This window comes from Chrysochloris asiatica, unplaced genomic scaffold, assembly GCF_000296735.1.
Source record: "Chrysochloris asiatica unplaced genomic scaffold, ChrAsi1.0 scaffold00010, whole genome shotgun sequence".
Lineage (NCBI taxonomy): Eukaryota > Metazoa > Chordata > Mammalia > Afrosoricida > Chrysochloridae > Chrysochloris > Chrysochloris asiatica.
Genome location: NW_006408528.1, coordinates 16,810,109 through 16,828,447, shown reverse-complemented (window position 1 = coordinate 16,828,447; position 18,339 = coordinate 16,810,109). Strand labels below are relative to the sequence as shown.

The 18,339-nt window shown below is 41.0% G+C and overlaps 1 protein-coding gene across 3 annotated transcripts in view; it reads left to right on the top strand.

Moving 5' to 3' along the window:
• CDK14 (cyclin-dependent kinase 14) overlaps positions 1 to 2,625 on the top strand; it is an 819,631-nt gene extending 817,006 nt beyond the window's left edge. Inside the window, exon 14 of one of the 3 annotated variants that reach the window (XM_006834309.1) lies at positions 2,082 to 2,625. The gene's annotated coding sequence lies outside the window, so the exon portion shown is untranslated. The remainder of the gene's footprint in view (positions 1 to 2,081) is intronic. The other 2 variants (XM_006834307.1, XM_006834310.1) reach the window with 2 other exon arrangements.
• The last annotated feature ends 15,714 nt before the right edge of the window (positions 2,626 to 18,339 follow it).

Genomic DNA, 18,339 nt, shown 5'->3' with positions numbered 1-18,339 from the left:
AAGCAGTGCTTTGCTTATCCTGGGTCTCTTTCCTTTCCATATAAAGTTTGTAATTGCTTTTTCCATCTCTTTGAAGAATGTTGTTGGAATCTGGATTGGTATTGCATTATATGTATAAATTGCTTTGGGCAATATTGACATTTTCACAATGTTAAGTCTTCCTATCCAGAAGCATGGTACATTCTTCCATCTTTGTAAGTCTCTTTTTGGTTTCTTGCAGTAAACACACAAACTTTTTTAAACTGAAGTCTGTCGTGGATTATTTCACAGGCAGAGCCCTGGCTGATTTGCCAATTGCCACAAAATCCACGGTCACTTGTCTGTTTGACAGAACCGTTTCACATGCACACTCCATGTTGTCATCAACTGTGGATGTGGACGGGCGTTTAAAATAACCAGAGTACAGATGATTTTTGACTCATCCTCATATTATTTTTGTCAGCATGGTGACTTCTTTAAGAAAAAGTTTGATAAAGGCCTATCTGGACCAGGTGGCAGGGGTGAGGGGTAGCCATGTGAGCCACATAGAGACTGCCCCAGGAGCAGATATTTAAAGGAACAGGTGGGAACTTGGGACTCAGCAGAGGACTTTATATCCAGTCCCTTCATCTGCAGACTTCTCCAGAGGCATAAAGAAAACCAACCAAACCCACTGCTGCCATCCATTGATTCTGACTCAGAGCAATTCTATAGGACAAACTAGAATTGCCTGTAGGGTTTCCAAGGCTGTAAATCTGTACAGAAACAGACAGCCTTTTCTCTTATGGTGGGTTCGATGTGCCCATCTTTAGGTTGACTGCTGAGCAATTTAACCACTGCTCCATCAAGGATCCTTAAAGCCTTGAGAAAAGGGCTTTCCGTTGAGCCTCGTCATTGAGGATAGGGAACTCTCAAAAACAGAAGGTTGGCATTGAAAAAGAAATCTTCATAGTTAAGTGGAGGTAGGGAGAATGCTGTTTAAGTGAATTTTAGCTGTGAGGTTGGAACCTTTTGCTTTCTTGGTCAAGGTGTTGATAGGTGGCTGCTGGACAGGAGGGCTGGTCGCACTGTGAGGTCTCAGCCCAAACTGCAGGCTGAGACAGTTTCCTCTATGTCCAGGAAGAGAAGAGTATAGCACTGTGCATGGGACCACAAGCCTCTCCAGGCCTCAGTGACCTTGAGCCTTCAAACCTTGATGATGAGTTGGTTCTGGGATTCAGTGGAGCCGATACATGGACTTTAGTGAAAGTCCTTAAGGACTAAAAAGACTCGTGGAGAAGATAGGAGTAAATCTTCCTTCTTTCTCCTAATCTGATCACCTGGAAGTAGTACTGTGTTTTAAGCAGGCAGCACTGGGGACATCTGGCATCTACTCCACACAGTCACATGCAGGATGATGGGACGAGACTAGCAGGGCAGATCAAACTGCCCAGTTTTCATTTTGCTGAAACATGCTCTGCAAATAAGCAACTGAGGAATTACATACAGCTGGATTGTGTTTTTTAAGCCTGTATGTGATCCATATTTCTATTTCATGTGCATAAATGTGAATATGACAATATGGTCTTTTATTGGTCTATATGATGCTGTTGTTAAGTGCCATCAAGTTGGTTTTGACTCATAGCGACCCTTCAAAGGGTTTTAGAGGCATGACCAGTTAGTTTAAGTCACTGACCTTGTAGTTCAAACCAACCTTGTGGTCCAGTGCTTATCCCTCAATGCCACACCAGGACTCCTATATGATGCTGCAGACATGTAATTATGTCCAGTATTATTACTAATGGTTTTGGAGAAGGAAATGTGCTGAATTTCTTTCTTTCCAAATAATCCAAGAGGAAGTTGACCACTTAAAATCATGGAGTTAAATTCACTCAAGGGAAGGAAAAACAGAACATTTATGTATCATCTTATAAGGATCACTTATAAGGCAGAAGACTCTCCTACCTCCAATATGCGTTTATGTATTTGGAGTGCCTGTGAAGAGAATGGATGGACTTGGTTTGGCTGGATCAATTTTTATGTCTTGTGTAATTTAGGAAAACTGAATGATGTCAGGTTTGGGAGACTTTTTATATAACAATTTTTTCTTTTCCTCCCTCTAGGATTAAGTTGTCATCATTCTTGGAAGAGGAAGAAAAAAAAAAAAAATTAATGAAGTGGCCAATAATACAAAGAGAATCATGGATCAGTTTCCTTCCCCTCCTGGTGGTGGATTTCCCTTACAAGAAAATTGAATCTGGCAAGACCCTGTTTTCCCTGCAATTTATTTAAAACCTTGCACGCATTTGGATACCTTGTGATTTCCAAGAACTATGTGAAGATTAAGCTTTGCTTACTGATACATGGCATGTATTCTTTTCAGTCTTTTGTGTTTGATTTTGTTTGATTTCCCTTTGCAGCGCAGCATCTCTGTAAGGTCTTTATGCTTTCACCAGCCACGTCTTAAATACATTAAGACAACGCATTTGGTGTTCACACTTCTTCAGTAATGTCTCTACATGAAAGCCACGTAGTGGCATAAAACAATGTGTGTTTTCTTTGAGAGCACTGTGCATTTTATAGCCACTAGGAAGGAAATGTTTAGCTGAAGCAAACCCATGTTCTCTGACTGGTTTGACAACTTGGTCCCTGGCTGTGAGGCCCTACCTATTGTACCTTTTGAGGACATTTGCATATGTATTTTTTTTTTTCCTTTGGTCATACTGAACATTTACATAGGGTATCAGAATCTGCTTAACATTTTCAAGCCAGGTATCATGACTGATTTCAGAGTAGGTTGGAAGTAAAGAAAAAAGTCTCAAGCATTAAGAATAAAAACGGATAAATTGCTTAGTGTTCAACCTCTGGAGATTGAAGCACCTCTTTACATGTTTCTGGGTCTTGTCAATATCTTGTTTTTCCATCCACTCCATTACACCTTGTGAATATTTTCTAAATGGAGAAAAGAGTGACAAGCAAAATGTTTAGAACTTGGGTGCAAAAGTCTATTTGCTGGCTGCGCCCTGAAGCAGTATTTGCTGGTTAACCTGTAGAAAGCAAATTACAAAGTTATCCAGAGTTACAAGTATGTTCATTTACACCAAAGCACCTTTTGGATTACATTTTTTAAAGACATTCCAAGCTGATTAGAAGACATTTCCAGGTACCTTACTTGCTCCTGGAATAACTGTTCAAATGCAGATTTTAGGAACTACTCAGGAGACTTGCTTTAAAGATGGAAAAAGTAATGTTCAGCTTCCTTGTCTAAGGAGTTGAGGGGCCTCAGAGACTGAAGGAGAGTATGTGACACTGAGGAAAAAGAGGGAGGGGCAGGTCTGTCTGTGCTTGATCTGGAGGCAAAACCCATAGGGTAGCCTCACTGAAGAATCCCAAATAATACTAAGGCCAAGAGGGTGCTTCAGGAACCTCATCTAATGTCTGAATCCTCGCTCCTCAGGACATGAATTCACACTGTTTTACATGTTGCTATTAGTCAAAAGTCTGGAGAGTTTGAAAGACTGTACACTTATTAGGTTCAGGACTAGGAGTTATGAGCCAGTTGGCAAGTATTTTCTCTGAGAGTCGGGTGAGGGAAAAGCTAGTGTCATACCCAGGAACTTGGACCCAGCATTCCAAACATTAGAATCCTCTCCTGGGGCAGGTGTGAGATTCATGTCAAGGTCACACTCAGTCCTGTGTTCATGCCACGTTCATTACAAGTGTGTGGAAACTGCTAAGTGAGGAATTCTTTACTGTTGTAGAGAGAAAACCTTACCCAAGGCTAGAATGTTTACTGTTTCCTGCCTAGAAAACACCTTTTCCATTCCTCTTTCATACATTCCAACTCATTGGAAGTCTTGAGAGGTATTGTGATTTAAAATTACTTAAGTTACCCATTTTAAAAGCAAATATGAGAAGACAACCTTACATACAATCAGAATGTTTCAAATCATTCATTTGGAGGAGAGATAATAACCTTTATATTCCATTAAGGTCTAAATCAAGAGTAACAAATAGTTCAATCTTGCTGTGTAAATCAGCTTTCTCATTTGAAAATGTGGACTGCTAAAAGACTGGAATTAGGAATGTTAGGGTCATACAGAGATATATGTCCTGGTCATAGGAATCTTCTCCTAGAAAGTAATACTAAGCCATTGAGTAATACTGTTCAGTGAAGAAAAATAATAATAATTGGATTTATTACAGGGACATACTCCAGAACCAGAGCATTGTATTTTGTTTTCCACTCCCAGTCCTTGCCATTCATACAGGAAATCCAGAGTTCATCTCTTGTTCTGCCTCTCCCATTGGCAATCACATTCTCTCTTCCCTTCTTTTTCCTCAGGATCTCACTGAGGTTCCCATGCTTAACCCAGTCATGAAAGTCGTTACAGACTGTGTTCATTAGCAGATTTATTATTCTATTGAGAAAGCAGTGGAATGTTTTGGGAGATTATTTTTATATGAAGGAATAGCTTGAACTCAAGCCGCTGGAATAGTAAGACCATCTTAGTATGACGACTGTGTCAACATAGCATCATTGTACGCACAGTATTCTGAAGGGAGATTTCCATTATCTTAAAGGAACAGTTTGGTTGACATAAGAATGCAAGATATATAAACTAACTGGGGGTGGGTGTGGGGGGGGTGTTAAGACAGGGGTGGCAATCCTTCTGTGGATACAAGGGTGAGAAGCTCTTTCTACCTCCCAAGAGTGATTAGAAATGTTTCCAAGGGAGCTTCCAGGCTTGCAGAGAAAGCGAGTCTTCTTGGTATCCTTTCTGCAGTGTGTATCTGATAACTGGCTTATTCAGTTCCCTAGGTTAGGCTTCTATATAAGACTCTCATCTGTGAATAGTATTGGTTTTGTAATCTTTGTTATATAAGAGGATGTTTAGGCTGTACATACTGGGGTAGAATATTGCCTGCCCCCTATACATAGGAACATGCTGCACAATTGCGCATGACTTCCATCTCCCTTACTGGCTTGTAGACAGAGGACACTGCGTATGGTACTGTCTTGCAGTTTTCTCATATACAAACAAAAGATTTTTAAAAAAACTTCAAAATAAACAATCTTCCTTTCTCATTTCTCCTCCTCACAACAGCATATTTTAGAGGCACAAACAAAATCTACATTCACTACTTTTCTTTCTTTTTTTTTTTTTTTTGTATGATACACTGAGATGTATACTTTCAAACAGGAGTTTGGTACCTAACAGATGTGCTAGCATCATTCAGAAAACTGTTATACTTCAAAATGACACATAGTAAGGAGAATGGAATAATACATATTGCATATTTGTTATCAATTGTAATTTGTCTGTATTATGAAAGATGTAATGGTTTGTCAACTGTCACTGTTGTTTTCTTGTAACATGATATGGAATAAAGTGTAGCGGAATCTCCATACATCTTCTTGGTGAATGCCCAATAAGACCCTTGTTGTTTGTTCGTAAATGTCATCAAGTCTGTTCCGACTCATAGAAACCCTATATAGGGTTTCTAATGAGTAGTGGTAGGTTTAAATCACTGACTTTGTGGTTAGCAGTCCAGTGCTTATATTACAGCGCCGTACTAGGACATATGCTTTATTAAAGAAACATCTCTTAAAAATTCTTTGACCATTCTTACAGGGTGACATGAGAAACCAAACAAAGTACTCTTGGATGTAGGAGGGAGTGAGTTGGCTAGAATGTTCCTGGAGTCTCCCCTTTCTCTTAATTTGCCAGGAGTCTGTTGAACCCTCCCCTCTATTCTCTTTGCAGTGCCAAATGTAGGTAAGGGTGTGATTGTTGTGAAATACCATCGAGTCAATTCTGACCCATAGCGACCCTGTATAGGGTTTCCAAGGAGCAGCTGGTGAGCTTAAACTGCCAACCTTGTAGTTGAAACAGCTTTGCAGTCTAGTGCATTAACCCACAGCACCATACCAGGACTCCGGGTAAGGGAGTAGGCTTTGCAAAACAAACTTGTGTGCTGCAGAATCCCCATAATCCCCTGGCTCCTTATTGATGTTCACCACGTGTTCTTCCTGTCTCAGGCGCATCTGGAGCTGATCTGGTTTATTTCATGACAATTCTACTAATCTTTTATTGGCGCTTTCTCTGTTTTTTTGCACATATTCTAAGATGAGGTGAGTAGGTTACCCTCCACTGATTACAAATCAAAGCTTCAGCATAGGCACATTCTGCTCTAAGTATTATTGTCCAAGCTGAGCACATTTCCTGGAACACTGTAGAAAAGTGAATGTCTGCACTTAAATGGACGGGGTACTATTGGGTACCCATACTTGGACTGACAGTGTCCAACTTGGGAGGCCGGTCCCATGTCTATCATGACCTCTTCCTTGTCGATGTCAACTTCATAATGGATACTTAAGTGGTTTATAAATTGCTAGTAGCATGAGAAGATAAGGTCACCAATTTATAAATAGGATATTTGATGGCTTAAAATCTTTACAGTAAAACCATAACCTTTAAAATATCAGAGTACATTAAAAAGGAGGAAAGATTTTTTCTTCTCTTTTTAAGTGTCACTGAAGTTTAACTTTTTTTCCCCTCTCCAGATAAAAGTCAAAATTCATACCCCATGTTTTGTAGATCCAGGAACCCCGGTTTTCCAGTGGATTAATCCTTATCCACCAACAGCAATCACCTCAGATTTCTCCTCCCTCACTCTTTTTTGTCACTTCTCTGATTTCATATGTTTTTAAGCCCTTCACAAAGTAGCATGCTCACAAAATCAAATGTCAGCGTTGCCAGCTGATCCATCTTCCACTCTAGAAAAGCTCACAAGAACCACAACGTCTTCAACCCTCAGCTGCTCCTGAACATCTCCCAAGGCAATAAATCACCTGTGCCAAAGATAAATACATTTTCAGATGCTGTATGTCACCAAGAGTGGATTTTGGGACAGGAGAGTGCATAGAGATATGGTCTGTGGTAGCCAAGGTAGAGATAATGCAAATGTTTTAGTTCAATAGAGTCATGCATTACACTGGAAAGTGATTAGAATTACAGAAGTGTGAAAAAAATAACTTCTTCCTTGGAGTTGTTTCAAGGGAGTAAAATGTATGCCACTGTCCTCGTCAGAACCTTTGTGAATCCTTACAAGCAGACTCAGCAGCAAAGCAACAATGAGAGATCATCACCCCGTGTTGAGTTAATCACACAAATTCTGAAGAAAGAAGGATTGATATGTACAGGGGCCATAGAAATACTTTTAAGAAACTGTAACTAGTTTAATGTGGCAATAGAGATGACAACCTTCCTTGCAGTCCAGAATGACCCAACATTTCCTTCGTTTTCAGAGGCCCTGCCAGGTTGGAGGATGTGAGGGTTGTACAGTGAGCCAAGCAGTCAGAGTCAGGAAAGCGACATTGCTCTAGTTGCTGTTGGCCCCCAGAGTAAAGAGAAACCAGAGGGGAAGGTGTTTGAGCAACCTTGTGCCACTGGGTTAACACGTACAGTTGCTGAATAATGGCGGGTATTGTAAGTCTCTGCAATGAGAACCCCACAGTGGCCCAGCGGCCTGCTGCTACCAGTGGGAGGTGGTGTTATGGGCATTAGCTTTGAGAAGCTTATATAGCAGAGGGGGCTAGGATAAAGGACACAAATCAGGGAAAAACTGACAAGATTAAAAAAAATCCAGGGCCTCGTATTTACTGTTCATCCCCCATGCTTGTGGTGTTCTATATTGTCTGCGATGAGTCATGCTGAGAGAAAGCCAGGCACAATAATAGCTCAGAGCAGCCTTGTAGCCCCAGAGCCATCCTCTGCCAAGGATGCTGGCTGCACTAGTGGAGAATGGGATTCTGATAGAGTTGTCTTTTTTCTCCTTCCCTGTGAGACCACCAATAATTATGGAGGGCACGCTGCTAAGATGGGGTAAGAGTTCCCTGTTGGAGCCTATCCTGAGAAGGGACCCAGCAGGAGTCTCCACAAAAATATCTGCTACTCAGTCCAAGGTGTGACTGCCTGAGAAATACAGACAAGGCTGGGGAGGTCCAAGCACACGTGTTTAAACCAGGTGTTCAAGGGTTTGGAGAGGTGAAAATAAAACAGCTTTATAAGCCACACTACAAGACTCTTCCCCCTCTTCTCTCCAACCAATTGGAGTACCTTGAGACCTCAAAGGAATGCTTAAATTCACTGAAATCATTGAGAATGGCAGACGTTATCCTTCCACCATTCTATGTCACATTTGGGAAACAGTGCTTGTATCCATCGGTGCCCTTAGCCCAGGGGTTCTCAGTACTTAGTCTAATTAGACTCACTGGGGTGTTTAGAAACATTCATGTCCAGACACTATCTCAAACCAGTTCGTTCTAAATGTGCTGAGTGTGGGGTTCTGCCATTGGTCTGTTACACGAACTCAACAGGCGAGTCCATTGTGCAGCCCTGGTGAGAACTGCTACCTTCTTACAGTCTTAGCTCTTGTCTACTGCTCTAGTGCAAAGGCCAGAAAACTTTTTCTGTGGAGGCTGGACAGTAACTAATTTCAGCATTCAAGACCATGCAGCCGCTGTCACAGCCATTGTATTGTGAAACCAGCCATATTTAATCCACAAATGAATTAGTGTGATTGTGTTTCAATAAAATTCTGTTTGTAACTTTCACACATCACAAGATATTCTTTGGATTTTGAAAAACAATTTAAAATTCTAACCATTCGTTTTCATTCACAGATTGTGTGAAAACCAAACAGCAGACAGGGATTTTTCCCTGAGGGCCATAGTTTGCTGATCCTGACTTAGAATATAGCCAACAACTGGTGAAGCATTCAGTTAACTAAAAGGTGGGTGGTTCAAATCCACCCAACAGCTCCACAGAAGACAAGACCTGGTGATCTGCTCCAGGTTACAGTCTGGAAAACCCCAGGAGGGTAATTCTATTTTGTCATGCAAGGTTGCTAGATGGCCAGCAAGACGTACTACACCGACCCTCTGTTGTTGTTGTTAGTGCCGTCAAGTCGGTTCTGACCCATAGCAACCCTGTATAGGGTTTCCAAGGAGCAGCTGGTGATCTTGACTACCGACCTTGCAGATCAAACGGCTTTGCAGTCGGACACATTAACCCACAGCGCCACACCAGGACACTGACCCTATACAACAAAAATGTAAGAAACAAAATGAAACAGACACAGATGAAGATCCTGGAACCCTGAAGTTCAGAGGAAAGGTTAGAGAAGGGAGCTGAGTGCTTGCTGGGAGGAGAAGCTGAGCAGGGATAGAGAGAGAGGGAGATTGACTGGTGAGCCAGACACTGAACCATCTTAAACTTTTGTGAGCAGCTTTGGTTACAGAAGGTGACCTGGCCTGGTAGAGCAGATTAATGCAGGTGACAGGAAAAGTGTGATTCCTTCTTTTTCCCCACACTCCCCTGTTAACCAGAGATGTGACCAGCTCCCCCAGTGAAGAACCTGCTCTTCTGGAGTTCAGAGCCAAAAAGTTGTGATCCATGCCATTGTGAGACAGGATCCACGGCACTACTTCAGTGCCTGGATGCAGGCTCCTCTCTAGACCTTCAGGTCCCACAGAGCGATCAGAGCAGCATTAGTCTAGCAGAAACCCTCATAATGAGCCACCCTGCTCCTAGCTGCCCTGTGGTCCTAGCACACACTGAAACTAACTCCATTAAGAAACTCCAGGAACTACTTCCTGATTGAGTGCCCTGATAACAAATAGACAACCGGAACTCCATCAAATGCCAGGAACTTTCTTTACTACTCTACTTCTAAGTGTTTTTTTCTTCTTGCTTTTATTTTCTCTTACTTTTCACTTCTATAGTTCCATTTTCCCATCTCCTCTTTTCTCTTTTTAGTTATTTTGTGTTTGCTTGTTTGTTTGTTTTTCTGGTTGCTGCTGTTTATATCTAGTTTTATCTCCGTTATTATTTTATTTGTTTCAATGATGGTTGTATGTTTGTTTATTCTGTTCTAGTTTCTTCTGTATATGGGAAGAGGGTTCTCCACTTTCCCACCTGCCAGGAGACAGAAACTGTGCCCAAACAGCCCAGCCACAACTATACCCTCTGCAGCTCCACCCATAGAACCTACAATGCCATCAAACCAGGCTTAGAATATAGCCATAGTGCAATGGTGAAGTACACAGGTGTTCCTATACCACCTGACCAATGATAGACAGCAGCCAGACACACACTCCCACCGCAAACTGAGATGCATGAACCGCCAATAGAGAACAGTGCACAAAACCTGCAGGGGAGAGCAGGGGAGACTTTGAGAGCAACATCAACATCAATTAAAATTCAAAGACACCGCAATGTCACAAAGTCAACAAAAGATTTTAGTTCACACAAAGGAACAAGAGAGAATGACTCAAACAAATGACCAAGATGAAGACCCAGAGAATGTTTCAGAGGAAGAGTAGGCAATGGAACTAATTGAAAAAGAATTCAAAATTTAGGTACCTTCAAAGGATTGGTAGAAAGATTGAGGAAAGCAAGGAGAACACAGAAAAATCTTTAGAAGAATTCAGGGAAACTCTATAAGAGCAAACAGACAAAATAAATGTAAGTTTTGACTCAATACAAAACCTGCATTTAGAAATCTGAAGATTAATACTAGGATTTCAGTATTAATTTCAATAACAAAGGATAAAGGAGTAGATTCAAAGCAATGGAAGCCGAAATTAGTGAGCTTGTAGATAAATTTCTCAATACCCTTGTGCTAGAAGAACAATTGAAAAAAAGAATGAAAAAAATCCGAAGAAAGCCAAAGAATTATGTGAGACATCTTGAAAAGAATAACTTATGGGTGATCATAATTACAGAACAATAAGAGACAACAAAAAACACAGAGAAAACTGTCAAAGAATTGCTGGAAGAAAACATTCCTAACATTATGAAAGATGAGAAGATAAGCATACAAGAAGCTTAACAAACCCCAAACAGAATAGATCCCCAAACAAAATAACCAAGATGCATCGTAATCAAACTTCAAAACCAATGACAAGGAAAGAATCCTGAAAGTAGCTCAAGAAAAATGAAAGTTATTTACAAAGTAGAACCAATAAGTCTACCCTCTGATTTCTCAACAGAAACCAAACAGGCAAGAAAGCAACAGGATGACATATATAAACTCTGAAAGAAAAAGATTGTCAACCAAGAATTAAACATAGCAAAGCTGTCCCTCAACTATGATATTAAAATTAGGACATTTCCAGATAACAGAAGTTAAAAGAATTTGTAAAAGTAAGACTAAGTTTACAAAGAATGCTAAAGAGAGTCCTTTGGACTGAGAACCAAAAACAGCAGATAGATAAACACACATGACAAAACCACCCAGAATTCAATCCAGATATAGAAGTATTTAAAGTAAAACAAACCTACAAGACTGAAAATAGGGCCCCAGAGATACCAATTTATAATGAAGTCAACTACAAAGCAAAAGAGGGAATAGTGTAGATATAGAACTTGCAGATTGTTAGAAAGCCAAGTAGATTTCAAGATAAAACAAACTGTTTTAAACAGGGAAATAATAAATTATAGGGAAATCTCAATGAAATTAATACACCTTCACATCAAAATAAAACAGTGGAAAATCAGGAAGCTTTGGTAAACAAAATACAACAAAAATGAAAAAGAAAACCCACAAACAAAATAAACTCAGGGCAGAATATTATGTAGAACAAAGAAACCAGCAGCACTATAAAAGAAACAAACACACAGCAAAATGACAGCAATCAATTCATACCTATCATTAGTTACACTCAATATCAATGGATTGAATGCACTAGTCAAGAGACAGAGCAGAATGGATAAGAAAATAGGATCCTTCCATACGCTGTCTACAAGAGCTACATCTTACACACAAAGACAGAAATAGACTAAATAGCACAGGATGGAAAATATACATATATATTTATGTGTGTGTGTATATATATATCTATATAGATATAGATATAGATCAAGCTAATGGCAATAAAAATTGAACAGGTGTGGCAATTTTAATCTATGATACTTTGATACCAAAACCAGCATAAACAAAGGACATTATATCTTGATTAAGAGGATATAACCATAATGTCTATGTCCCCAATAAAGGAGCCTCAAAATATATAAATCAAAGTCTAATAGAACTAAAGAAAGAAATGGGCAATTCTACAATGATACTAGATTTTAATATACCACTTTTAATGAAAGATGAAACAACTAGTAAGAAACTCAACAAAGACGTGAGTAACTAAAAAACACAACCAACCTGACTTCATAGACATATACAGAGCACTCAATCTAACAACAGCACAATATACATTCTTCTCCAGTGCAATGTTGAAGAATAACACTGAATCTGCAAAACACCTCACAACATGGATGAACCTGGAAGACATACTGAGTGAAATTAGTTAATCACAAAAGGATGACTATTGTATGAGGCCACTATCATAAAAGTTAAGAAAAGGTTTTCTTGAGAAAGGAAACATTCTATGCTAGTTACCAGTAATGGGAGGGAGGGATAATTATTCATGGGCTAGAGGGTAGACACAGGAGTCCTGGTGTGGCGCTGTGGGTAAATGTGCCAGATTGCAAAGCAGTTTGAATTGTAAGGTCGGCAGTTCAAGCTCACCAGCTACTCCTCGGAAACCCTATACAGGGTCGCTATGGGTCGGAATCAACTCGATGGCACTTAACAAGAGGGTAGACACTTGTTAACATGGGTGACAGGGACAATGAAGGTAGCGGGAGACACAGGGAGGAATGCAAATGTTAAAGTGAATAGAGAGAAATACTGTTAACTTATGGTATATGGAAGGGATTGCAATCATTCTAATGAAGCTAAGTATATGATTAGTTGAATGTAAACTGATTATCTCTTGTGTAAACAAACCTTCACTCAACTCACAATACAATTTTTAACAAGGTTAAAACTCTAACCATTATTCTTCACTCACAGATCCTATGAAAACCAAACAGCAGAGAGGAGTTTGCCTGAGGACCATGGTTTGCTGACCCTGGCTTAGAATACAGGCATGGGGCAATGGTTAAGCACTCAGCTGTTACTGAAAGGTGGGGGATTCAAATCCACCCAGGAGACCCAAGTAAGAAAAGAACTGGCAATCTGCTCAGGTTACAGCCTAGGAAGCCCCCTGGAGACAGTTGGACTTTGTCAGGTAAGACTGCTCTGAGTTAGATTTCACTCAAGGACACCCACAAAAAGAAAGGAGTCTGTAGGTGGTGCAAATGGTTGCTGTTTTGACTGCTGACAGAAAAGTTGGCAGCTTGAGTTCACCCAGAAGCACCTCAGAAGGAAGGCTGGCAATCTACTTGAGAAAAATCAGCCATCAAGACCCTATGGAGCACAGTTCTACTCTGACACAGATGAGGTAACTGAGTCTGAAGAAACTCATTGTTGTTAAGTGCCATCAACTCAGTTCTGACTCATAGTGGCCCTATATAGGGTTTCCAAAGAACAGCTGATGCGTTTGAACTACTAACTATCTCAACATTCCGGTGCTTATCCTTCAGAGCCATAACAGGAAACTCGATGGTAACTAGTAACAGGGTGGCAGCGGTGGTGGTGGTGTGCTGTGGACTCAGTTCCTACTCATAACAACTCTGTATAGGGTTTCCAAGATTGTAAATCTTTATAGGAGCAGAAAGCCTTATCTTTCTCCCATGGAACCGCTGGGAGTTTTGAACTGCCGACCTTGAGATTAGCAGCCCAACTTGCAACCATTATGCTCTAAGTCCAATTGCAGGGACAGGTGTAGGAGAGAAAACAAAATTACATACTGTTTGTTTAAATAATTAACAGTATGAATCCAACTAACAATGTTAAGTTTTTTATATTCTTTTACCTTGACAAATGGGCTTCAAAATGACCTAGAAGATTTCTTTGCACTTAGAATTCTTGGATTGCTAAAAGTTCTTCACCAAAATGAAGCGCTGTGGAGAACAGTCCTGCTCCAACTCTAGTACTTTCTTTTTACTTTCAAGCCCCAGCTCCATCTTCACTGTGAGGGGCTCCAGGTGTGTGGACATCCTGGTCCCAAAGGTGTGCACATCCTAGTCTCCAGAAGCTAGGACTATGTTAGGTTACATTGCATATATATTCTGGCATATTTTGTCTCTACCTTTAGCAAACAGCCTTCCTTTGGCCAGCCCTTGGCATGCATATTCTCTGGGAAGGTGGCCTCAGAGGAAACAGAATTTGAAGGGAGAATTCGAGGGTGCTAGATTCCTTGAGTATGGACTAGAGGTGGGAAAGCTGGTGAGCACAGCATCATGAAGTCCTCATCCTGTATAGGAGGGCCATCCAGAGCAGCAGGGACCCCTCTTGCCTGGGTTTAAGGGTACTATTAGTGGGTTGTTGTTGTTGTTATGTGCCGTCGAGTCCATTCCGACCCATAGCGACCCTGTATAGGGTTTCCTAGGAGCAGATGTGTTGGAGTTTTATAGGAACAGGATTTATCATAATGCAAGTTGATAGAAGGGCACAATATTTTTTTCAAAACATCTCTTGGAATTAAAGGTTTAGCTTCCTGCCAGTCATATACTAGAGCCATCTGGTACAAACTCATAAGAACCAATAGTTACATATTTAGGAATTTTGTGAGCCAGTTGTTCAACCACTGATAGCTTGAAATCAGCTGGGAATATTAACAACACAGAAATTGGTAAATAATAAATCAAGCTTTCTTTCTTGTTTTATTTATTTACTTTGATAATCAGTTTCCCAGCACATCACTCTTGGCCCTTTTTTTCCCAGCCCATCTCCCATCCCTTTGCTTCTTTACCTTTTCCAGTGTCTAACAGCTACCCACACCCCTTGGCTAATGGCCCATTCCTCACTCTTCAAAGTCAGCATGTCTGCCAAATCCTTCTCACACTGCCTCTTTTTCTCTCTTCTGCCTCCCTCCTCCACTTTTAAGGACCTTCATGATTTCATTGGGTCCATTCAGATAATCCAGGATAATCTCCCCATCTCAAAACCATCTGGTCAGCAACCTGAATTCCATCTGATACTGTAATTCTTTGTTGCCATCTAACCTAACATATTCGTAAATTCTGGAGATTAGGATATGCATACCTTTGGGGCCATTATTCTGCTTATCTCAGTAGCTTAATTCATTCAAAAAGTTTTCAGCTCATAATTATTAAGTACCTACTATGTGCCCTGGTGACATAGCAGTTAAGTGCTGAGCTGCAAACCAAAAGTTCAAGCCCATCAGCCTCTCTTTGGGAGAAAGATATGGCAGTCTGTTTCTGTAAAGATTTATAGCATTGTAAACCCTATGGGAAGTCCTGGTGTGGCACTGTGGGCTAATGCTTCAGACTCAAAGTCATTTGAACTGCAACGTCGGTGGTTCAAGTTCACCAGCTGCTCCTTGGAAACCCTCTACAGGGTCACTATGGGTCGGAATCGACTCGACGGCACTTAACAAGAACAATAAACCCTATGGAGTCCTGATGTGGCGCTGTGGGCTAATGCATCAGACTGCAAAGTTGTTTGAACTGTAAGGTTGGTGGTTCAAACTCACCAGCTGCTCCTTGGACACCCTATGCAAGGGTTGCTATGGGTTGGAATCGACTCGATGGCATACAACAACAACAAATCCTATGGGTCATTCATATTCTGACCCATGGGGGTCACTGAATGGAGTAGACAGAAATGGGTTTTGACAGAAGCTAAGGGATTTTGCCAAAGCCAACCCTGCGATACAAAACATCCTAAAGGGAGTTCTGTGGACTGAGAACCAACAAGAACAGACAACAACCAGAGATTGACATACATGGCAGCATCTCCCTGAATGAAGTCAACAGAAGGAAGAGTTGAGAACAGAACAAAACTGTAAGAACAAACTTAGAGAATCTGGGAGATCAGTCTATAATCAAAACAAATTTAATGTAAAAGAAGTCTAGGAGCAGAGGTCCCTAGGACCATCAAGGGAGAAGAGCAGAGAGTGAGACCCTACCCAGAGAATCAGTGATGCCTGAAATGGTGCCAGAGATGATGACCTGGAGCGATGGAACAGCTGGAGACTTTAGATCCAGAGAGGGAGAGCGACTGTATGGTGAAGACCTGAGGGATACGGGGGAAGGATTGCATGGAGAGGATTGTAACCATGGCAATGAGATGATATACGATAGAATGAATGTAAAACTAATGTTCTCCCATGTAAACTATCACATAATTCACAGTAAAATATTTAAGAAAAAAAATAAATAATGGGTTTTGACTTACCATATGTCAGCCACCATTGTCATAGTGAAAGAGAAAAATGTAAAGACATCTAACATAATTTCAAGTCATTGTGCTTTTTTATTTCATCATAATTTACTTGGTTATGCTCCAACCTTTTACACTTGACTCGAAGTTTTGAGGGTAAGCACTGGGTCTTTTTCATCTTTATTATCTCTAATCCCTAGATCAGAGTTTGGTGCAATGTAGGCTTTCAAGAAGTGTTAACTAAATGAACGTGTCAAGTGACAGGAACTGAGCCACAATACAGAAGAGAGAGAGAGCTGAAAGTAACTGGAAAGGCCTCATGAAGGGGTATCATCTAAGTTGAGCTTCAAGCACAGGTGACCATTTTAGCAGAGAGACTCTGAGTTAGGGCAGAAAGTATACTAACATAAAGGGCAAGGAACAGGAGTGAAGACACAAATAAGAGAAACACAGAGTGTTTGGAAACACTGAGGAACTCCACTTTGGCTGGAGCATAAGGCATATGAGAAGGATTGTCATCGAGTCCATCTTGACTCATGGTAATCCCATGTGTGTCAGAGTAGAACTGTGCTCCATAGAGTTTTCGGTGACTAATTTTTGGAATTAGATCCCCATGCCTTTCTTCTGAGGTGCCTCTGGGTTGATTCAACCTTTCAACTGCTAGTGGAGAGTGGTTCACTGTGCCACCACAGATGCCTATGAAAAAGATGGATCCAAACCAAACGAAACCCACTGCCACCCAGTTGATTCTGGCTCATAGTGACCTGATATAACGTTTCCAAGGCTGTAAATCCTTACAAGAGCAGAAAGCCTCATCTTTCACTCTTGGAGTGGCTGGAAGGTTTGAACTACTGACACTGTGGCTAGCAGTCCAGTGCTTGTCCTACAGTGCCACCAGGGCCCCTAGCAAAGAATAAAAATTGTGCCATGAGACTTTGGGGTGACAGACTCCAGGGATCTGAAATTCACTGAATTATAGAGCAGGGAAATGGCACAATCTGAGCCTTGCTTTGGGGGGCAATCACTTTGGCACAGGCTGTTTACCACAAACATCTGTTGAAAGTAAACAACATGCAGACACCATGCAGGGCACTGCAGGTATTTTATATAGTAACTGTGTAGACATTCCCAAAATTGAGAAGCCAACACGGAACTCCCTAAGTGTCATCTGAACAGCCTCATTAATGTTCCCCCCATGTCATTTAATGCTCAAGTTTTATCCATAAATTCCGTGTCACAATCCTGGGATTTGAGATGATCTTGTTTGGGGGCACATCTTGAGTAAAGTGCTGCCGCCTTTCCATGGAACTCACAGGTGGCTGGTCTGAGGTGCTGACCACCATAAACAGCTTGATTGGCACAGGCATTTTCTTTGGGAAGCCCCCTGTCACGCTCCACTCTCTGAGTTCACACTGAGGGCCAAAGAAGCATGCTTCTACTTCAACACACATGAGGTCTTCCTGAGTTGAAATCGACTCCATGGAAATGGGTAGGTTGGTTCTTGATAGGATATGTTTCAAATAATCTAGAGACATGTTTTCAAATCACCCCACCTCTGGGATTGAACCACATAGAGGTCCTATCCCAGTGTGTGTTTACTTGTTACTCAAGATAAATTTGGTAGATTAAAGAAAAAATCCCAAACTGTGATCTCCCTGGAATTCTTGGATTTTGGTGGCCTATCTTTAAATTTATCTGCAACTGAATGTTGCAGCCTACCTAATTGCATTTGAACCCTGAGGTGACAATGGTTTGGAGCCCTACTTGCATGGCAGGGAACCACATGAGATGGCAGAGGAGCTTTGCTCTCTTTCCTTCATTAGTTTCTTGCTTTCCAAAGCCAGGCAGCCACCATTCCAGAGGAAAATAAATCCTCACCAAGTAACCAACAGGTAGCCTTTTCTCTAATTCCTCAACTCTAAGACTTGCTAATGCTTGGATTTGCCTTACCAGCCTGGGTAAGTAGCTTTTTAATACATTTTTTTTTTTAACCCCACTATCCCACCTGAATTTAGAAATCATCTGAAGAACAGATTGGATACATTAACATTACAGACTGAAGACAAGAAGAGTTGTGGGATGACATCAAGAACATCATATGTGAAGAGAGCAAAAAGTCATTAAAAAGACAAGAAAGAAGGAAAAGTTCAAAATGGATGTCAGAAGAGACTCTGAAACTTGCTCTCCAGC